The sequence below is a fragment of the Artemia franciscana genome, chromosome 5, assembly GCF_032884065.1.
Source record: "Artemia franciscana chromosome 5, ASM3288406v1, whole genome shotgun sequence".
Classification (NCBI taxonomy): Eukaryota; Metazoa; Arthropoda; class Branchiopoda; order Anostraca; family Artemiidae; genus Artemia; species Artemia franciscana.
Window position 1 is genome coordinate 19,421,193 of NC_088867.1, and position 15,578 is coordinate 19,436,770.

Below are 15,578 nucleotides of genomic sequence, written 5' to 3' on the forward strand. Positions count from 1 at the left end.
GTTTTCGTATGATGGAACACTAGCGTGGTCTTCGTCGTTACTTAATATACCTTTCTTCTTCAGAGCAGAGCGCTTGCTTTTTTAAAATTTTAATTGAAAGTAAGAACAAAGTAAATAAATAAAAACAGAGTAAAAGTAAATAAAAAAAAAATAAAAGTAAATAAATACTCACCAGCTTAACAGTTGGGTGTCGAAAGTTTTCCCTATTGACGTTAGTGCTTTCATCTTTACCAAAAAAGTTGAGGAAAACGTATCCAATAACGGCTGCTGTTGTTAACAGGAAAGTCATAATATCGAAGTATTGGTCTCGGAACACTCCATGAAGTAAGTGATACAAACAAAAAACTAGAAAAAAGCGTAAGTATAAATTACGCTTTACGATCGCTTTATGAACAACCTCCAAATTTAGAATTTAAGCTTAATCGTTCTTCAACAAGAAAAAATCCTATCGTACATTTGTCAAACTCCTGATAAAACTGCCAAAATCTGTTTGCTAAGCGGTTCTCAAAGGGAAGATAATTTATGTTCAATATCACTTTGATCCTCCTGGTCACATTGGTCTGCATTACCCTGCTCATCCTCACTTTGAAACCAGCTTAGAAAACAGTTTTTGAAAATTATCTTCCAAACAAAATCGAATATTGCCTAACCTACAGACCGCATTTGACGCGACTATTTATAGCATGAAGAGGTAAAAAGAGAGGGTTATGTAAAAAAAAAAAAAAAAAAAAAAATGCTTAGATCGCCAAATTTTCTTTTTAGCTTGAACTGTAATCGTTACCAAGCTGAAACTGAAATAAATAGTTATAAGCATTAGGTTGAATCTCATTTTAAAAATTCTATTCCAATTGCTATATTTTTTTGAAGCATAATTTCAATTCTTCACGCTAAATTTGGTGCAGAAATACCCTTGATGGTCTACGATATTCCATATTAATTTTTCCTTCTTTATTTTATAAAGCTTGAGAGTTTAGAATTTGGTAATAAAGAAGATAGATGAAATCGTTTAAGGAAAATAGATTTCGGAGTAGCAGAAGACGTCTTAGGTAGGAAAGTTAGAAAAGCAGCTAGGAATAACAGCAAAAACGCTTTAAGCTTGGTAGAAGGGAAAAGAAGTTCTTAGAACTTATGAGAATCACAGAAGTAGAGAAACAGAGTAAGCGAATTAACGAAGGCGCTAAAGTGTGAACTAACGAATCAAGGCTATGGATATATCACCATGGATCTGGAGGAAGTAGCCAGACGATGTATTAGTACGACACTAAATTGTCATGTTACGAAATTGGGACAAAGTATTTGGAGAATCTATTAAACAGTAGTAAAATTGTAGGAATTGAAAGAGAATAAACGAGAAAATTATCGATAGAGTGGAAACAAGGTAAGATTTATTTTGCAAGGAGTTAAAGTTAGGGACGGTACTAAAATATTGACAAACAATAAAGCCTTAGTTTCTGATAATTTTGCGAAGGGATTATCAAATATTCTCAAAGGCTTAGATTATGCTGATGATTTGATCATCCTAGATGAAAATATTAGCAAAACGAATGAATTTTTCGAGGTTTTACGAGTTCAGGGTGCAAAAACAGGTTCCAAAATTAATGTTAAGAAGATTAAGTTACTAAGACTAGAAATAAGTAAAGGTGAAGAGGTGATGTTGGGTAACGAGAAGATCGGTCAAGTGAACAGCTTTGCTTGCCTAGGTTATCAGTAAAGACCTTGGGTGCAGCGAAGATTTTAAAATTAGAATAACCAAGCGCAGGGTGTTTTTTACGCTCGAAGAAAGGTTTGGAAGAGCAGGAAAATAAGTCTGCGCACCATGACTAGAATATTGGAAGCAGGGAATATTGTGACAGGTTTTATTAGGACAAATGACTCTAGGACAAAAGAGAGGACTGCTGTCAGGGCTTTCATATGTATCCGGTCAAACCTAGATGCTGATATGCCTTTCAAGGTCTTTACAATTAGCTTTAAAATTGTAGCTCTACATCTACATGTAAAGATCTAGAGTAGCTCTACATCTTTACAATTAGCTCTATATCCAATATGTAGTAAGTTAAATTATTTTGCACAATCATTAGCATTAGATTACTACTAGGTCATTACCAAAATCAAAATGGGATAGGACTCAATTTAGTTTGGATTATTGTTTAAGTACATCACCCAAATTCTTCTAGGGGGGTAGCAATTAGAGGCGGTATGTCGATAAAATGAACATGAAAGAAGTGCCTTCAGGTGCCTCGAAGCTACAAGAAATTCTTTAAGACAGTACTGAATTACATTCAGTCCCTATTGTTTCTTGTTTTCAAGCCTATTATGTCAATACTTTATTTCTAATATACTGGTTGTATCAAGTCCCTAGCCATTAAAAACTGTAAAATCAAAAAGAACAATTTTCCCAATAGGATAAGCATCCCAACTACATTAAATTGATGATTAATTATGAAAAATGTCTGTAATCAAGTATGTGGTGCCATTGACAGCTTTAAGTTTACCAGCTTCTAGCTACTTTAAATGATCCCTGAAACATAGGCTTGACAAGTAGATTGGTACAACAAGCATACACTAGTTAAGTTTAAATTTGCTCCTAGTTCCACTTTAGTTTTAATTTCTACGGTTAGTTAGTTTCTGTTGCAGTGCCAAGATACTTAAACAGAGAAAAATTCAGAATTTTCGTTCGGGGGAAAAGGCAATATCTTGATATTTGAAAAGAGGCAATATACTACAACACACTGTGAGGATTTACTAGAAGACTGTAGGAATATGCTCAAGGACACAGAAAAGACCAATCTTTCCCGTATTGATTTTCTAGAAGGCTGTTTGTTTTTGATAATTCTTCCTTTGTTGTCCAACGCCTCCATTCAATATTGTTTTTCATACGACGACAATAAAAGATATAATTTGTTATTTAAGTATTTTAGACTTTTAAAATGATAAAAATGATGAAACTGTCCAAGTTTTTTTTCCAGTTTTCTTAACTTAAACATGTACTAAATAAAGACAATTTATTCTGATAATATCTTAATTTTTTTTTGTCATATAACTTAAGATATATAATTTTTTTTGGATGGGAGGAGGAAGGGAGGTATCTAATTACAGAGCAACCTCCTTTCTCTGGACATAAGAATGAATAGTAGCAGAAAAATTAAAAATTGAATGGTCAACCGAATATGACCTTCAGGTTTTAAATCTATTAATAATAGTTTACTATCTTTATGCCACAGTAAATGAGAATCATACAGACCAGTATTTATAAGCAAAATTATTCCTAGAAGCACATCGTCAGATTTTGGATTGATGGCAGCAGCAAAACAGAGGCGGTAGATGGTAAAACAGACAGTTGTCATTATCGACATGAGGCTAAAAAACAGGAACAACCATTCTTCTCGCTCGATTAACTCAAAACTCTTAAACTGAAAAGAAAGTAATGTAAATACTTACAAAATACCTTACCTTAGAACTTTTTGCCTTAGAAATAGAAAAAAAAATATATTCGTTATGGTAAAACTAACCAACGGAGCAGCCAGGCTTGATAAGATATCTAAAGGAAATCCAACTATTACACACATACACCATGTCTTGTTACCATTGCTTCTCATGAAGGAAAAGTACATACATTTTAAAATAAAACTAGACTGTGTGGTGCTTGGAAATAAAATAGGAGAAGATCTGTTTATGTTCCTGCCTAATTGAACATGGAAGGTTTTTGAGCGAGTCAGGAAAATGACACCCAATGACTCTTCTAGCAAGAAAAAAAAAATCTTCAAACACGTCAAAAATTTTGCCAAAGTTTAGAGTTTTTGGAAAAATACGACATAATACAGTTCTCATGCGGGGCGGTTGAAATTCCCGTAACAAGCGTAATTCAGTCACATAACTTATACAAATATACCCCAAATAATCCAATTTTGCGCGACACCATTTTTCTTCACAGAAGCACGCATGGCAGGAAATCAACGTCAAATAGGAGTAAAATTTCAAAGCCAGAGAAAAAGATTAAACTAAGTAGCTAAACGGCTCTGATTTAAAAATAGATTCTTGACTAGTTAGATGAACGCAATTACATACCGCTCTATCAGACAAAATCAATATATGAGTTAAAATGAAATGACAAATATATTTAAAGTTCGGTTTATGTGCTTGCTCATTCTTTAACCCTTTTCTGGTAAGTCTTACTGTACACAATCCACCCCCCACAAAAAATGAAGACCTTGCAATTCAGTTTGTGAGCTAATAACTGAACAATTTGAACACAACAATTCAGTGTGTGTGTTTTTTGCCGTTTTAAGGACAAAAAAACACACCTATGTTTTATAAAACAAACTTACTTTACCAAAAAATGTTTTCCTCAGTCCTGGTACAGTCTTTAATATCGTTTCATTGACTCTTCGATTCATGACGTTTTCTGAAGAAGGAGTTTGAAGAGTAGCTCCCCGACTACTATAATCAGGTGGACTTGCCGTGGTCAAAAGTGCCACTCCTTCGTCACTAGTCATTTTCACCTTAATAGTTTACCTGAAAAACACCGATCATAACAAATATGTATTCACTATTCTAACTCATAGGAGTATACAACTGAAAAACTATTAATAGATTACGTTGAATTGTTTTTTTTAAGAGGAGAAAAGGAGTGAAAGGAGAAAAGGAGTGAAAGGAGAAAAGGAGAATGTCAGAAGTGAATTTTCATGCCCCAAATTTTTCCAGGGGCCTTATACCCAATTGAGGATGTAGCAGGAGCTATATCACTAAAATTAATTACAAACTTCTCTATTGCAGCAATAAAAATCGCAACCTTTGGCTGAAAACTTGATATAATTTTAAAAAAAAGGCATTTCAGGGAACTTCACAGTAATAGACACATTATATAGACAAAGCCAAAAAAACTGAAGCCATTTTTTTTTTTTTACCAGAGAAACATTGACTTCAACTAACATGATAATTTTAGGGAGAATACCTAGGTTTTGGCTTCCTGGAAACAAATTTGAGAATTGTTGGTTTCTGATAATAATTCAAACTACAGCAAAATTGAGAACAAGCATATTTATCTCGAGAACAGTAATCTGTGCCTCTGAAGTAACTTTTTAAGGTTGATTTGACAAGCAATCAGAATTCTTGTACAGCCAAAATCTAGGGCTAACATCTTTTTGATGTGTTTTTATTTTGAAAAAAAGTTACCATATTTTTTTCAAAATTCTTGTATAGCCAAAATCAAGGGCTAACATCTTTTTGGTGTTTGTATTTTGAAAAGAAGTTACCATGTTTTTCCCAAAATAAATGTAGAGCCAAAATCTAGTGGTAACATCTTTTGGATTTTTTTTTATTTTGAAAAAAATGTTACCATGTTTTTTTCATAATTCTTGTAAAATCCAGGGCAAATATCATTCTGATATGTTTTTACTGAGAATTTTTTTTTTACCACAAACAAAACTGGAGCGTTTTGACGTAAGGCATACAAATTTTTTAAACAACACAATTACAAAGCAGAACAAAACCAACAATACGAATGCAAGGGTAAGAGGTGAGCACAGCCCGAGCTATAATAAAACAACTTACAAGAGGTGAGAAGAAACCTAAGAACAAAAACAATATGCACCTCAGTATAAGAAAAAAAAACTGCTTTAGCAAACAACTTTTGAATTATGGATATTTTATGATAATGCTAACTAGACGGAATTCCAGACACAGGGAGACAGATTCCCAATTGAAAAGTCTGGTTTTTAGTAGGGGTGAAAAAATTTTGTACTTGATTTTGTTTTAGTGCTTATGACCAATTTGTAGATTCTTATATACATACTTATTTCCTTTGCCATAAAAAGTATGGCTTCTCACAAAAAAAAACAAAAAAAAACAAGAGCTAAGAGCTAATATGGCACTTGTGACGAGGCGAGAAGAGCTAAGAGCCAAGAGATCATATGGTATGAGCTCCAACAAAATTCTATGAAACAGTAGATTGATTTAAAAAGGAAAATTAGAGGCTTAATGCCGGTCAGGATTTAAAACAAGAGCTCTGAGTCACGATGTCCTTCTAAATATCAAAATTCATTAAGATGCGATCACCCACTCGTAAGTTATAAATACCTAATTTTTTCTAATTTTCCCTCTTCCTTTAGCCCCCCCCCCCAGATGGTCGAATCTGGGAAAACGACTTATCAAGTCAAATTGTGCAGCTCCCTGACACGCCTATCAATTTTCATCGTCCTAGCACGCCCAGAAGCACCAAACTCGCCAAATCACTGAACCCCTCCGCCCAACTCCTCCAAAGAGAGCGAATCCAGTACGATTCTGTCAATCACGTATCAAGGACATTTGTTTATTCCATCCACCAAGCTTTATCCCGATTCCTACCCTCCAAGTGTTTTTCCTAGATTTCCCCCTCCAACTCCCCCAATGTCAAACGATCTGGCCGGGATTTCAAATAAGAGCTCCGAGACATGAATTCTTTCTAAAAATCAAATTTCATTAAGATCCGATCATCTATTCGTAAGATAAAAATACCCCAATTTTTACGTTTTCCAAGAATTCCGGTTCGGTACTTTGTGTGTTTTTATACTTTACGGGTAATAAAGTTCATTCATTCATTCATTTCATTAAGATCTGGTCACCCTTTCGTAAGTTACAAATACCTTAATTTTCAAAATTACCCCCCCTCCAATTCCACCAAAGAGAGCAGATCCGGTCCGGTTATGTCAGTCACGTATCTTAGACAGGTTTTTATTCTTCCCATCCAGTTTCATCCTGATCTCACCGCTTTAAGTATTTTCTAAGATTTCCAGTCCCCCCCCCCCAATTACGCTTGATCCGGTTGAGATTTAAAATAAGAGATCTGAGTTACGAGGTCCTTCTAAATATGAAGTTTCATGAAGATCCGATCACTCCTTCGTAAGTTAAATATACGTCATTTTTTCTTATTTTTCAGAATTAGCCCCCTCCCCCAATAGATCGGATCCGTTCCAATTATGTAAATCACGCATGTAAGACTTCCGCTTATTTTTCCCACCAAGTTTCATCCCGATCCCTCCAATCTAAGCGTTTTCCATGATTTTAGGTTCCCCCACCCCAAACTTCCCCCAACGCCACCAGATCCAGTCAGGATTTAAAATAAGAGCTTTGAGACACGATATCCATCTAAATTTCAAATTTCATTGAGGTCCGATAATCCGTTCGTAAGTTAAAAATACCTCTTTTTTTCTAATTTTTCAGAATTAATCCCTCCCCTAACTACCCCAAAGAGAGCAGATCCGTTCCGGTTATGTCAATCATGTATCTAGGACTCGTGATTATTTTTTCCAGCAAGTTTCATCCCGATCCCTCCATTTTAAGTGTTTTTCAAGATTTAGGTTTCCCCCTCCCAACCCCCCCCCAATGTCACCAGATCTGGTCGGGTTTAGAATAAGAGCTCTGAGCCACGATATCCTTCTAAATATCAAATTTCATTGAGATCCGATCACCTGTTCATAAGTTAAAAATACCTCATTTTTTCTAATTTTTTCATAAATAACCCCCCCCCCCCCAACTATCCCAAAGAGAGCGGATCTGTTCCGTTTATGTCAATCATGTATCTAGCACTTGTGTTTATTTTTCCCACCAAGTTTCATCCTGATCCCCCCACTCTAAGTGTTTTCCAAGTTTTAGGTTTCCTCCTCCCAACTCCCCCCCGAAGTCACCAGATCCGGTCGGGATTTAAAATAAGAGCTCTAAGACACGGTATCCTTCTTAACATCACATTTCATTGAGATCCGATCACCTGTTCGTAAGTTAAAAATACCTCATTTTTTCTAATTTTTTTAGAATTACCCCCCCCCCCCCCCAACTACCCCAAAGAGAGCGGATCCGTTCCGATTATGTCAATCCTGTATCTGGGACTTGTGTTTGTTTTTCCTATCAAGTTTCATCCCGATCCCTCCACTCTAAGTGTTTTCCAAGATTTTAGGCTTCCCCCCCTCCAACTCCCCCCAATGTCATTAGATACGGTCGGGATTTAAAATAAGAGCTCTGAGACACAATATCATTCCAAACATCAAATTTCATTAAGATCCCATAACCCATTCATAGGTTAAAAATACTTCATTTTTTCTACTTTTCCGAATTAACCGGCCCCCCACTCCCCCCCCCAGATGGTCAAATTGGGAAAACGACTATTTCTTATTTAAGCTGGCCCCGTCCCTGATACGCCTGCCAAATTTCATCGTCCTAGCTTACCTGGAAGTGCCTAAAGTAGCAAAACCGGGACCGACAGACTGACAGACAGACAGATCGACAGAATTGGCGATTGCTATATGTCACTTGGTTAATACCAAGTGCCATAAAAAATACCAAAAGTGGTGGAGATATAGATTTAAGTACGGGAAATCCAATGGTGACGGGAAGCATGTCGAACGAACGCTCAAAAGCCCCTATACGAGCACCCGAAGCGCTAAAAAAAGATCAAGTTTACCAGTCTCTCTGCAGACACATCAAAACTTCAGAAAATAATTTTTAAGATATGGCGATTCGAATGGTGGCTTTACAAAAAGCGAAGGATCTTTCTAAAGTGCGCAATAGAGCACTAATGAAAGCGCGTAAAACGCAAAGTGGAAGCGGAAATTCCATGGAATACAAAAAATGGCGAAAACATAGTTTATAGTACTAGAGTACTAGCGCCTCAATGATGATGGGTAGGAAGTCGAGCGATTGCTCTATAGCACTCTATGAAGCAACCAAAGCGCTAAAACAATGCAAGCTAAGTATGACTGTTAATGTGACGACTTCACTCAGATTTAGCACGTAATAATGCCAAAAATCTCCCTGTAAATTAATTACCTCAGCGTAGTAGTCAGAACTGAGATCCATGTCATTCTTCGTATCGTTTCCTGGACTTTGCGGTCCATAGGGTGAAAGATGCAATGTGGGGAAAGGTTTCAGGACAAAATCTCTTTTCCAAATTGAAATAGCGAAGAGGTATGTGAGGCTTTTATAAATAAGGTAATATATAAGAATTACGAGACTACCAGAAGGCATAAATAAATGCAATTGAAGCTGCATGTGTAAATATTCAGACTAATCTTGGCTTTTGACACAAACTTGTATGAAAAGGAAATGAAAAACAATGTCATCTAGCTTATTTGCAAGCAAATATGGTACGCATTGTAGCTTCACAATTCGAAATTAGCAAGTATATGCGTAATGGTGATCGTTTCAATATCTGTATGCATAATGAGTTATAGATCCATATACAAAAGCACTCAGTTATGTGCATAAACATATATATCCAGATCCAAACTACCGTTTTCTTACAGGCACTAAGCACCCAAAAGGCTTTGATTTGACCCTGAAGTAAACCCCGATGTTCTAGTTGGAAGAACGAAAACAATCAACTGGCATTTATGTGTATTCTGCCAAGAGAAGGCCGTAGCACAAAGAAGCTTGTGATTCCCATCAAAGAAGCTTTGAGACACTCCATAGAAATTTTCTAGAGTTTGAGTCCGTCGGCGAAGATTCCCCTCGTGTTGAAAAGACTGTACGAAACAGATAATCAGCTGCCTATGGTTGACGTTCTTGCTTCTCGTAAAACAGCATGGCATAAGTGTTGCAGAGTAGCATACAACGCAACGTCATTAGAGCGTGCCGGGAAAAGAACTCAGGCAGAAGAGAATCGAAAAAGGTGAAACACTGATCCAGAATACCAGCGGTAAACAAGTCATAGAAACATGCGTTCCCTTGTTGCCATCGACACCCCATATCTCGACCCTGTTTACTTCTTCTGTGCCCATTCAGCAAACGATAGTATGTTGCATAAAGTAATGTTTCCGCAATTCAGTGAAAACGTGAAGAAGGCTGCTATGGACTTGCAGGATGGACCATTACTTGCAAAGCATGATCGACATATGACTGCAAATGAGGTTGTTTATCACCAACAATACTTGAATGACTTCAATACCCGTGTCCGGTCGTTAAAGTGAGCTGGAAAGCCGACATACAAAATAGCCGAGAAAAAAGAAGCAGCAAAACGACTTGATTTTGGAGAGCTGGTGAATATTCTTGAAGAACTTCGTGACGATGATTATTTTTTTCTTTGTCGGATCTAGTCAAACAGTACAGTGAAACGCTTTCAGTCATGTAAGGAGGTACATGTCAGTAGTACTAGGCTAAAGCAAAAACTTCTGGCTGCTGTACCAAATCTGTAAGACTTTCCGAAAGGCAGAGAAGTTTATCTTGCCTATTCGCATGGTGTTGGATCCACTTCAGATCTTGCTGATCAGATGACAACAGAAGATGAAGTAGGCGTGATGGCAAAACCTGCGAGGATTATCAGAAGAGATATATTTGTTGCCAGACAATCCAACAGTGATTTTAGTGTCTCCAATCACGTGGATTCAGTCTCTCCATTAGTTTTATCTTTTTTTAGAATGTTGGTATATGGTCCGAACCTAAGAAACGACTCTGCAGTAGCGAATATAGACCTGATACTTGCCCAGTTGGCGACATTTAATGCCGTCAGAAGGCAGACACGTTAAAGACTCGGAAACCGTAATCCGACACTGCGCATCCCGGGAAACCCTTCTGGTAGTTTATCTTGCGATGGTTTTACACAGAGAAGGAAGAAGCAAACCTATCATTGAAGATTTCCATCGTCTTGGGATATGCATCTCCAACGACATCTACCTTACTATTAGCGACTACATCGTTCTCAGCCAGTGTCAATGCTATCAAAGCGAGGGTGTCGTTAATCCATTGAAGCTTAAGAATTTTGTACTTAATGTAGCCACTGAAGACAATGCTTACCATAACTCTACTTCGACAATGTCATGTCTCAGACCTCGGTCTATGGAAACATCATTTTCATTATTCAACATTTGTGCGAGGATCAACGTCAACTTCAAGAGCCGTTAGCCATCTTCTAAAGGAGCAAGTCTGATCATTTGAAAACGTGTGACATCATTGAACAGTATTATGATCTTCGGCCGTGTATTTTTCCTCCAATGATATGTTGGTGCCTCCAGTAGCGGTGTCATCGTCTCCAGGCAATGGACTTGTAGATTCAGCATTAAAGCTTGAAGCTGAAACTTGGTTCAAAATTTGCTAGAGATAAGCTATATGAAGACGAGCTAAGCCCAAAACAGTTCTGTTCATGGGGTTCTTTTCATACATATCTGCAACTTCCAACACAGAGAGGAAGATCTGTCAGTCTGGTTTTGTCAGAAGATCCTACCCATTCGTATGCGATCATTCGGCAGCAGTTGGATATATGTTTTGAGTTTCTCCAACATATTAATCCGAATCAAACCTTGATCATAGCCTCTGATCAACCACTGTAGAAGATTGCAAAGGAGCTCCAGTGGTTGATGACAGACAACTATGGAGAGGGAAAGCTGGTTGTAATGATAAGAGCATTACATATAGAAATGACCATGGATTCAGTGATTGGGGAAGTGCTGAGTGGAATTGGATGGGGACAAGCATTGATTGATATAGGAGTTTTCCCAACAGGGAGATGTGACACACTAGAAAAGGGTAGTAACGCTAAGCGCTCTTGGTATGCCTATGAAGTTACCGTTGTCGCACTCGAGGAATTACAGGGGCAAGCATTTTGCACACTAGTCGAGCCAGATGACGATGAAATGGAAGACTTCATCAGTTCGGCAGAGGAGCGCGAAACAATTTATCCCAATTTTGCCTTCTAGAATCTGGTGATTAGACTCATCAATCTGCAACTTGTTCTGGTTAAGTCTTTTCGAACCAGTGAATATCATTCATATGTTGCGACCATCACCAAAATAGTCCCATTCCTTTTTGCCCTTGATAACCAAAACTATGCCCGATGGCTTTCTGTACATACCAGAGATCTGCAGACACTAAACTTAGTCTGCCCATCTGTTTACAGGGAATTCGAAGCAGGAAAGCTTATAGTTTCTGCTACAGGCAAACAATTTTCTTCTATCCCACTAGACCAAGCGAATGAATTCAACCACAAAACTGTGAAGGATATTTGAGGGATAAGTGGACTAACCCACGATCCCCTTGCAATGAAGAGACTCAGGATTGCCACACCGGAAATGGTAAGAAAGACTGAGGAATTCCGAAATGTGAAGTATATTTGAGGATATGTGAGGGATAAGTGGACTAACCCACGATCCCCTTGCAATGAGGAGACTCAGGATTGCCGCACCGGAAATGGTGAGAAAGACTGAGGAATTCCGAAACGTGAAGGAACAGCGGACTGCAAAACATCACAAAATGGGCTCGGCATTTCAGAAAAAGGTTCCAAACAAAAACTAAAAATATTGTAAACACCCAAACATAATGCGGTAATCCTTTCGAAAGTATGTGTGACAGCGTCGTTTCCATCGACCCCGGGAGAATACCCCATTCTTGTTCCATCAGTAGTTACCGCAGTCTGGAAATTGTTGGCAAATCCCAGTATGATACTTCGTGGAAGAGCGTTTCGTAAAACGTACAAAGCCTGTTGACTCACCGATACGCCAAAAAAAAAAAAGATGTCATTATTTTCAATTCCCATTCCATCACCGATACCGAAGTCGAAATCCATCCTTCAGATGGCCAAGTCAGATTAAGCCCTATTTGTCAAACTCTATATTGGCTGTAACACCAGAGGCACTGACTTGGAAGTTTTTCAAACGCGAGAACCAGACTTTCCCTCCTTCAATCTCTGATCAGGGTAATCTGAGATCCGCACGAAGTCTGATGTTGTAATTCTGCTCACAGCTTATTCTTCTGAAGTTGTGACCGAGAAACCTCACGCCGATTCCATGGCTTTTGATGGTGCTGTCCTAGTCCTCTTTATAAAGCCAAAACAGCACGACGTTTGGCGACTATGTTACAGAAGAAATCTGCCAATACCTTCGTAAGCAGTTCTCAAATGAAACATAGCAAGTTTTGACCTGAAACGAGCTTTCGATGAAGTGGTAAGGGAGCTACTTAATAAGACTTTGCTAGAATTAGGATTGCCTTGGAGATTTGTTAAGTTTTCAATAGCAATGTATAGTGTAGTTAGGACAGTAGTTCCAAGAAGGAAATTAATTTTCTAGAATAATAAAATGTAGTACAGGAGCTATGCAAGGATGTAGTTTGTCACCCAGGCTATTTTCTTTATTTATAAACGACATGGAAGATTACTTTATGAACAGGGCAGCAGCTGTTGTAGAATCATCCGATAAATCTTTGTTTGCCCTTCTTTTTGCGGATGACATTGATAAGGTAGATAAAAGTGGCACTGATCTGCAAAGACTTTTAGATTTGACCTACAAACATTTAGCAATGAAGAAGTTATTATTAAATGCTGATACGTCAGCTGTTTTAACTTTTGGGGACAAGATTGAATTTAAGGAAAATTTAAAGGAGTTTCCATATTTAGGACGCAAGGTCTCATCAAATGGTAGAAGGGGTATCCGTATTCATCGTATGGTGAATAGAGGATTAGGGCCGATGTGGAGTGTATTAAGAAGTAGTTTATTAAGACCAGTGTTTAGTTATGGTTGTACAATTTGGGAATTTTAAGGTTGCAAAATGGGTTAGTTTTAAGGGAATATTTGGGGCTAATTAGATAAAGAATAAACATATTAGTTAGCATGTTAGGCATTGGAAAAAACTGGTGTCTCTACAAGAAGAGAAAATGTTAAAGGTAGCATACCAAGAGTGTTTGAGCGATAGGAAAAACGATTTTTGGACTAACCGAGTAAGATATATTTTAGAAAGTTGTGGCGAAGCTAAGCAGTGGAAAATAAGAAATGATTAGGGCTAGAAACGGGGGGGGGGGAGGTGTATCCAAACAGGTAAAGACTATGCTAGAGAACCAGGAAATCGAGAAATGATATTGTGCCATAACGACTTCCCCGTCTCTCTCTCTTTTGTATGTTAGGATTAAGGATGTATGGAGAGAGGGACCTTATTTTAAGGAAAGGCTAAGGAGGATCTAGTGTGGGTAATATGAACAAGAGGGAATTTTTTACCACTTGGTGACAAGAAGAATTATCTGGAAAGGGGGAAGTCGAGGATAAATCTTCATTTTTGTCCAATATGCGGAGACGGAGAGGATGACTTAATTCACTTTTGGATTTTTGCAACGAATTAAATGGTCTGAGGGAGGAAGCTTCTCTAGGATGGTGTACAGAGGAAGGATGGGTGGATATTATGTTAAGTGATAGAAGTTTTATGTGGGTTAAGAAGTTTGAAAAGTTTGTGGGACTATTCTTTGTAATCTGTTGCTAAATCAATTTGGACTTAGGGCCATTAAGGGTGTGTCTTTACTTATAATTTTTATGTTTTTGTATTAACCATGGATCATAAACGCTTTTAGTGTTAATAGATATCGTATCAAATTCAAATTAATTGAAGAGCTTTTTCAACTTCCGGTTATAATGGGCGGTGGTCTACTCTTTACTAGGTAGCAGCTCAATTTGCAACCCCAAATTCCAGCTCCACCCCGTCTGGAAAAGATGTGTTTTGTCTTAAACTTATTTTATTTCCACAGTTCTTGAATTCTCCAAGATGAAAATGAATGGTCTCTTGCCAGAGACTACAGCCTAGGGGAGGAGCCTTTGGTGACTTAAGGAGTCTATTGGGACTCCCCTAAAAACCTCGATATATTTAAAATAGCTCTTATGACTTTTATGCATATTTTACGTATGATTCTTGACTTTTAAAGCCTTATCGAAAATGCACTCCTCTTGAAATATCGGGCCAACTTTAATCAAATTTTTATTTTCTGTAAGCCAAGACGTTATTTCCACCCAAACAAGAAGAGAACTCTTTTTTCCAATAGTCTAGACATACAAAATCTGACTCTTCATCTTCATCACTTCAGGAAATCGTGCTGTTTCTTCGAGATATCAGCAGTCACAGAATCATTAATGTCATAATCAGCTGATGATTTATGAACATACACACAACTCACTGCGGAATTCACGTCATACTTTGAAGTGTGATCTGTATACTAAAGAGCTGTTTTTCAAAAGAAGGGGGAGGTAAATCTCCTCGTTAAGGTTCAAGACCATAAAACATCGATCGGTTGTTTTAGAATTTCTATTGTTAGGCGTTTTGACCCTCTTGGCCCAAAACCCATCTTGCTTCAATTTAATCACTTTTGACTCTTAAAGAGGGCACCAAAACATTCAAATTTGAACCGAATGAGGACTCTATTAAGTTTCTTCGAAAATAAAAAAAAAGGAACAAAATACAGAGACGCCACATCGTTATTTACTAAGTGCCGGACTAAGGAAGGCTCCGCCCTTAAAATTTTGCAAGGCTTAGGTATCTACCTTAGTTCTTCTGCCCTAGGAATGACATATGAACGGATAATAGATAGAGTTATCTTTTAATAAATGAACCAACTTCATTTTTATACAATCCTAATAAGGAGGTTAATGCCAGATTTGCCTCTCACTTAATCTGACTATCTGTCTTGGCCTTTTCTACAATTAACCAAGGCTTGATCCCCACAACTATTCGATTTTGATTCAAATTGTAATTTAACAATTGTAAGACTTCATTTATTCCATTTTAAAGACTAATTTATAATCCTCTGATTTTGCAAAAAATACCTACAGAATTTACGCAATTTTTTCCACGTAAAAATAACGAGATTG

At 37.5% G+C, this 15,578-nt stretch overlaps 1 protein-coding gene across 2 annotated transcripts in view; it reads right to left on the bottom strand.

Moving 5' to 3' along the window:
• Positions 1-177: 177 nt before the first annotated feature.
• The window catches only part of LOC136027064 (tRNA-specific adenosine deaminase 1-like), a 51,020-nt gene continuing 35,619 nt past the window's right edge, over positions 178-15,578 (bottom strand). For both annotated transcript variants that reach the window (XR_010617484.1, XR_010617485.1), the window contains 3 exons: positions 4,326-4,512; positions 3,242-3,410; positions 178-345 (listed from right to left, as the gene is read on the bottom strand). The gene's annotated coding sequence lies outside the window, so the exon portion shown is untranslated. The remainder of the gene's footprint in view (positions 346-3,241; positions 3,411-4,325; positions 4,513-15,578) is intronic.